The following is an 8,141-nucleotide window of genomic DNA, read 5'->3' as shown; positions in this document are numbered from 1 at the left end:
ACTTCTAGTTAATAAGGCTTAATGGAAACAGATTAACCATAGCTTGGTCTCCAGGCACACGTTAAGCACTGATGTTCTGCAGATAGATTTTTGTGGGCTGATTTGGATACCTCCATTGTGCAATGACAGACAGGCCACTGCAAGCTGGCATTTGGATCATTTTTCTCTTCTCTAACCTCATATATGCGATGGCACACTTAATGAATTGTTTCCTCCTTAGCTCTCTTCATACATCACATTGGACACATGTACAACCTGTATATAGTTCATACAAGTTTGTTTATCCCCCACACGCATGTTTGGCAATTCTCACTGTTCAGCACTCATGCATACATTTCACTTATTTATTTCTAAGATTTCTCGCCCTCCCTTCACCATGAAGTCCTAGTGTGAGCTACAATAATGACATCTACATAAAAAGAGATAAACCATTGCAGTTATTAAAAACTAGTAAAGCTGTTACAAATTCAGGAAAGGGGGAGGGGGTCCCACAAAACAAAATACCTTCACTGTCCAAGATCAGGGTACAGAAGTGTATTTTCAGCATAGAGCAAAAGTTATACAATGGAGGTGCTAGATGCACTTTTGTGGGGAGAGAGTTCAACAATTTATGGGCTGACACAGAGAATGTCCTCTCCAAGGACACCATTCCTTGCGCTTCTGAGTGTTGTGTAACTACCAAGAGAGCCCCTTCTGCAGATCTGAACAACTGTTTAGATCTTTAAACACCAGTGTCAGCATCTTGATTTGGGCCTAGAATCAACTTGGCAACTCGTGCAGCTATTTTAAAACAAGAGCTATTGAGCTCTAAAGGGATTGTATTTTTCTTCTTCTTGATTTTACTGTTTTATCTTTTATAAACCACCTTGAGGGGTTTTTTATAATCAAGTATAAACATTGTGAAACAAACAAACAAACAAACAAACAAACAAACAAACAAACCCTGGCCAGTAATATGGTGACTGCATTTTGGACCAGTTTGGAGTTTTCTGGATTGCCTTCAAGGGAAGTCCCATTGCACATTGCAATAACCCAATCTGAAGATTACCAGAGCATGGGCTGGTATTCAGTAGCTAAGTCAGCTCTGTCCAAGAAGAACCAGAGCTGTTAAACTAGCCAAAGCTGGAAATAGCTATGCCTCACCACAGAGGCTGCTTGAGCCTCCACATAATGTTGGATCCTGAAGCACTCCCACAATATAGGTCTGTTCCTGCCAAGCATGTGGAACCCTATCCAGAACAGGTCATTGCCCCACCTCCCAGATCTGAGAACTTGGCATATCTGCCTTTTCAGGATTCAGCTGCAATTTATTGGCTCACATGCAGCCCATCACCACGTCCAAGCATTGGTCTCCTGATTCAGACAGAACAGAAAGATGGGTGTGCTTGCATTTGGTCCATCTAATTGTGTATACGGACACTGAGGTACAGCTCCAAGAAGTGAGGTAACAGGGAACCAGGCAGAGGGCCTTCTCAGTAGTGGCACCTGCCCTGTGAAACGCCCTTCCATCAGATGTCAAGGAAATAAGCAACTATCTTACTTTTAGAAGACATCTGAAGACAGCCCTGTTTAGGGAAGTTTTTAATGTTTAATGCTGTATCATGTTTTTAATATTTGGTTGGAAGCCGCCCAGAGTGGATGGGGAAACCCAGCCAGATAGGTGGGGTATTATTATTATTATTATTATTATTATTATTATTATTATTATTATTATTATTATTATTATTTGCCTGGTGGAACTCCATTTAATTTCAAAGCAGTCATATGCTAAGTGATGTCTGGTTCAGTTGTTGCACAGTGCTTCAACTAGCTTACCTGGTTGTAAACAGCTCCCCCCCGCCCCCGAGCAAGTAAAGGAGGTGCAGAGGAGAGGGAGAGCAGTGACAACATTTTTTCTGTGTGAATAGGATCAGAGATTCAGATCCAAAGCTTTAACTGGCTGATTTAGGTCCATCTGTTTGGGAGCAAAACTGCTGTGTGTATTTTTAGCAGCTACCAGGTGGAAAGGAAAGAAACTTTGCCCCGTACACATATGTAAGAAATATCAGTAGCACAATCTGTGGGACTGAGCTTCTCTGAGTCTTTGAACAAAAACAATCAAACTTGAGAAAAGTTGAAAAACTGCTGTCCTGGGAGACTGCTCTGAATAATGAATGGCAGAAACTTAACAATGCATGATCTGAGGATTTAGCTGGAGTGCCTGCTTCTCTGTGTAGCTGCTTCTAAATTATTAAAATTAATTTTTAAGAGCAGCAGATTACAGTTTATTCAGCCATGCCCATTTCCTCTGGCAGTTCATCTCAAGCACTTGCCTCTCCTGCCCGCTTTGCTTGCTAGATAAGAGAGTCTGTGGGGAAGTCACAGCACACACAGAGAAGGACAGGCTTACTAGGGGCCGCTTCACCAATTATGCAGTAGCAGACTTGGGTTTGCATACAGCTGAAAGGGAGCTACAGTCAGTTGTGCCTGCCTGACAAGCATTCTGGGTTCATTCATGTTTTAACATGAATGTCTGTCGCATTCACACTTGACTCTTCTTTGGACTTCTCCCTCCACCTTTTACAAAACAAAGCCATCCCGACCTGGGAGAAGATGCAGTGGAAGAGGACTGGAAAAAATTTAAGGACTATTTACAAAAACATTATAAGTTATATGAATGTTGAGAGTTTGCTAAGTGCTTTGGAAAAACACGCTTCAGTATTGAAATTGGTAAATGATGGAAACTAAGTTTTAAGATTTTGAAACGTATAAATTATGGACTATATAACTAAATGAAAACACAAAAACAACTGAAATAAGGTATTAATTTGCTGTTTATTTTTTATTGTAAAGAAAGCAGGGGATGGAGGACGTGGGGAAGTCTGGTTGATTATGAAAATTGATCTGAAAAAGTGAATTTCTTCTCTCTCTTTAAAATTTCTTTTCTTTTCTGTAAAACCGCTTTTGTTGTGTTACTGATGTTGTATTCTCACCCTGGAAAAAAGCAAATAAAAAAACTATTTAAAAAAAACAAACAAAAAAAAACAAAACAAAGCCATCCCAAATGTCGGATGCACTGCTAATATTTGTTCAAGGCATTTTTATCCGCCTCAGTTAGCATGTGACTTCATGTGCACTGTAAAGCGAATGTGGAATATACTTTAGAAACCTCTGGTCTCCAGCGACCCATCAAGACAGAGTGAAAGCTGTGTAAGGAGTGGATGGGTCCAAATGCTTGAAAAGAACTGGTTTCCTGGTTAGGAGCAATGCATCCTGGGATATAATCCAAGATACGAAGCAGCAGATCAGACCTTGCGAGGAAACGCAGCTGTGTAAACCCTCCGGCTTGGTTACTCGATAGCGTTTGTGGCATGACGACATGTTAAATATAAAGGTGTGAAAGTGGTATTAGAGAGAATAATAATGTGTCATGAAAGAAGTATCACAAGGTCACAGTGCACAAGAGAATCACATCATTGTAAAGTGAGCAGGGACCGCAGTGCCCCTTCTCATCTCAAGCCAGCCCAGGCTATTTTTTAATTGAAAAAAATGGATTTCATTATGCTGATTGCTCTGTTCTATTATTAAGAAGTTACAAATCTCTGCATTAGTCATTTGCAACCCGTGGGTCATGACCCTGGAGGGCTTGGGGAGGAAGGTCACCCGCAGTTCAGCAAGAGAGTGAGTGTGTCCCTAGACTCCTTGTCTGTTCCAGACCTCTAGTGGAAATTTCCTCTTCCTTCCTGAGATTCTGATCATGATGCCAGCCATGCGCCATGTCTGAGGCCATGAACCTGTAGGTGCAAATGCAGCCTTGAATTTAGCCACATTCAAGTCTTTTTCCTTTGCTTTGTCTCTCTCAGCTGCTTGGCAGTAAATGGGATGGAATAAGGTGTTTGTGTCATGCACTCTGAATGTCACCAATTTACAAACTCTTGCTCCCTTTCTATAACTGAAAATTAAGTGCTTAAGATGAAATATGAGGCCTTTAATGGCTTACACCAGAGGTAGCCAATATGGTGCCTTACGATGTAGCTGCATGCACACTGTGATTAGTTACAACCTAGTAAATGATTTTCTGCATTCTCCCAGTACCTCTGGTTCCCCAGAAGACAGATAATTTGTTTGCTTTCTGAGAGAGTTTCTAACAGAGAGTTCTATCAGGTTAAATCCTTTCAAAGTGGCTGAGATATATCTAAACATGACATCAATACATTAAAATGCAAAATGAAACAACAGAGAACCAGTATGAACTAGATTAGAATAAAACTGAAAAATGCAACATCGAAAAAGCCTGAGGTGACTTTTTGGGGGGATTGAAAGGACACCAAAGTCATAGTGCCACAACTAAAAAGGCTCTCTCGGGGATCCCTAACCTGCCTATATTTTGAGGGCTGAGAGAATACAGAGGAGGCTTCTTAGGACAATCTTAACAACTGGGCAGGCTCAAGTGATAGTAGGCAATCCTTCAGGTAGTCCATTAAACCAGCACCAGTGGTGACTGGTAGAAATTGCAGCTGGTGGGGCAGGGGGCAAAACAGGATAGCTACTGGTAGTCAGAACCAGGAGCGACAATAGTCTGAGCTAATTGGATTTGTATTTGGTACTGCAACAGAACAGTTTCCAAATCCCATTTCACAGAAAGCGAAGTGCTGTGGCTGACCGATAAGTAACTTGCTCATGAAACTAAGCACAAGGCTGCAATCCTATGCACACTTCTATGGGAAAAAGTCTCACTGAACACTGTGGAACTTATTTCAGAGTTGACTCACATAGGATTCCTATGCAAAGTCCATCCACACCTCTCTTTCTCAGATTGCCAAATGCAAAAGAAGACAGGGCTCCTGCGACTCTAATGATTGTGTAGAAAAGGGCAGGTTATACCTGCTAACACCCCCTCTTCTAAACAACTATTAAAGTTGCAGGAGCCCTGACTTCTTTTTGTAGTTTGGAAGCAGGCTGGAAAACAGTGGAGTTGATTTAAGACTGGTTAGATGGATTTTGCCCCAGTTTAATGCAGACCACAGGCAAAACATCAACCACCAGCTAGCTCTTAATTTGAAGCAACCATTTCTGAACAAGCAGATGAAAATGAAAACTCATAATAGATTTATCCATGTGAGATGTGGACATTGTGCAAGCACTGCAGGAACTGATAAATTGCCGTTTATAAAAGTAGGGACCCTCAGATAGCTGCTCATAAAGCATCTGTCACCAAAATACTGGGCATCAGATGTATTATTAGAATAATTTGTCAAGCACAGCTTTCACTGGCTGGGGAAAGAAGGTTCTTAGTGCCTTCTCCTCCAGCATGCAATAGACCTCGAAAGCTTCTCAGGGGTTCCTTATTCAATTAGAACCTCTTGACCCTCCAGATGCTACTCAACTTCAACTCCCATCAACTTCAGCGAGCATAGCCAATGGCCAAGAATGATAGGAGTTTGAAGTTCAGCAACATCAAGAAGGCCAAAGGTTCTCCACACTTGAATGAGAAGATCAGGCAAGCTTCACTGAAAGACTGTATGCCCACCACTGCAGAACTTCCCCTACAATACACAGCCACACAAAACTGGAGTAAAGCCTAAGAGGCCAGGTATGTGGCCCACATCAGTTGAGTATGCATTCTAAGACAACTCAGAACCCTTTGCAACATGCATGGGGGTTCTTTAGCCTACAAGTCAATACGGGTTCCTTCTTGGAATATGGGGGTTCCTTAGCATACATGTTACACCACCCTGTGGGTGGAAAGGCTATAAAACACTGCTGTAGGTAATATTTAGAAGGAAAGCTTTGTCTCATGAAACTTAAATGATACCTTTGGGTAGGTTTTCCATACAGCCCAAGGAGAAAATTACCTCATTTCACAATTTGTATACTAGTATTACATTCATAAGGAAAATTGTTTCATCAAGGATGGCATAGAGTAAGACAGCAGCGTGCAGGTAGTAGCTTTGCCACACTAACTAATGTGGTTCTTGGCCAAGCTTGCAATTAAGGTGAAATTTTAGCACATCACATCAATATTTTCTTTTTGTCACTCCTTTTGGCACGCTGATGAGGAAACAGGTGGCCTCCGTCCAAATCCCTCACATACTTGTTTATTTTTATGGGCATTTTGTCAAGCATTACTGCAGTGTATAATGGTAGGCAACATCCATTAACAGTAAACAGCTCTTCTGAACATTCTTCTTGTGTGCAGGGTTTGCAAAAAGAAAAAGAAAAAAGGCTGAGCTTTGGGATCAACCCAATATTTACTAGCCTGTTATTGCTGTTGGAAAGCATCTTCAGGAATTACACTGAGGGGAATTTTAATAAGAAGTTAAATAGGCAAAAGAAGACCTGGTAAGATTTACTGCTGAAATTGCTGCCAACAGAAGATCCAACTCTAAAACAGACGCTGACATTAGTCCACCAACTCCACACAAAGGAACACAATCTGATTCTGCCGACTCATACCTGTGACTGAATCTTCTGGTGCTTGTCTCCAGCAAGTGATGGGAAAGACAACTATTTTAGGCCAGTAGTGGATAGCTGTTGGGAGATCAGGTGAGCACTGTCACACCACCATGCCATCCATTCCTGTTTTAGACTACTCTCCTGCTAGTTAGAGTAGTAGGCAAAATTGGGCTAGATAACCACGGCTTTGACCTGATATAAGGCTCCTTCTGTGTCAGTGGTTTGGGAAGATTTATAAGATGGAAGCTGACAGGTCTGTGAGTGAAGATCAGATGTACTTTCTGAGTGCACTCTCAAATAAAGTCATAGACACTCATATGAGCCCTGAATCTGGTATGAGTTCAAGACTACTGTGGTTGGTTGGTGTTCCCTGCAAATATTGGGCACCAGCTGTGCATGCAGCCCAATATTTAATCTCCAGATAACAGTGGTGGTGGGGAATTATCCATCCATCCATCCACCCATCCATTCGCTGCTGCTCACTCAGGTATTTAAGGAACTTGAACCATGGAAGGTTAGAGTGTCCCACTGTATAGCAATATGAACTCCTGAATTGCAGCAACAGAGAACAATTTGGATATTGTTTACACATCTCCACTAAGTTTTGCTGCATCTAAACTGCTCCTTGCTCCTCTTGAGCTGAATACATTTTCAGGATGGGAGATGAAAGGCATCAAGCTGGCACCCAATTCCACAGGGCCTTGTCTATAACCCCTGCTTTCAGCCACATCAGCTTCCCTCCCCACTGCTGTGCTTGCTGTCCTTCCTTCCATCCTCAAGGACGACTGCAGAGTTGCTTATCATCCTGTAAATCAGCAATGGCAATAAAATGCTGGCATCCCGAGCAATAGCTTTTTTACTAATGTACTACTTTGCAATTGCTGTGCATATCCAACATATTAACGGCACAAATTCATTACAATAAATGAAGATCTTGACTGGCTGGAGTCCAGCACTGAAAGGAGTGTGGCTGTTGCTACAGGTTGGAGTTTTGTGATGCAAAGTTTAATGTAAAACTCAAGCATCAGCTTTCCCAAATGAACAGAGAGAGGAGTGCTTAAAAAGGAGGTGCTTCCACATGCCATTAATCAGGGGGATCCATTTCCAGGTAAAGTTTATGGAGTCAAATAGCTTTGTAGGGAGAGGTGAGACTGTTCAAGGTTTAAGGCAATGAGCACTTACTTTCTTGAGGTGAGACAATATGGATGTCGAGGAGCAATTACTGTAGAATCACAAGCTATAAGGATCACAGCCCACTGTAGTATTTTATAGAATTTTTTAAGTTGTCATGGATGACTTCAAGGGCATGCTCCCCTAAAATATCTCCTGCTCCCATTAACAGTATATGAGCCAATGTGATGCCATGGTCAGAGCAGGAGTGGGGAACCTGCCACGGTTTACATTTAGGACCAGGTTCATCGCTGTGTGGGGATTTGAATTGAGTCTCCACAATCCTAGCCCAGTACTCCAGCTAGCCTGCAGGTTCCTCACCCCTGCTCAAATCACTTTATCACACTGGCTGGGTGATCTTAAGCCAGTTACTTTCTCATCCTGTGCTCACATGGGGTTACCTAGAACCCACCAAGAACCAATGAGGCTGGAAATTGCAGGGGAGCAGACTTCAGCCAAGCATTAGGAGAGGCATCCTAATGGTATGAGCTGCTTGACAATGGAACAAACTGCTCATATTTAAGCAGAGGCTGGGC

Source organism: Podarcis bocagei (assembly GCF_964188305.1).
Source record: "Podarcis bocagei genome assembly, chromosome: 2".
Classification (NCBI taxonomy): Eukaryota; Metazoa; Chordata; class Lepidosauria; order Squamata; family Lacertidae; genus Podarcis; species Podarcis bocagei.
The sequence above is the reverse complement of the archived record's forward strand: the minus strand, read 5'-3'. Positions refer to the sequence as shown.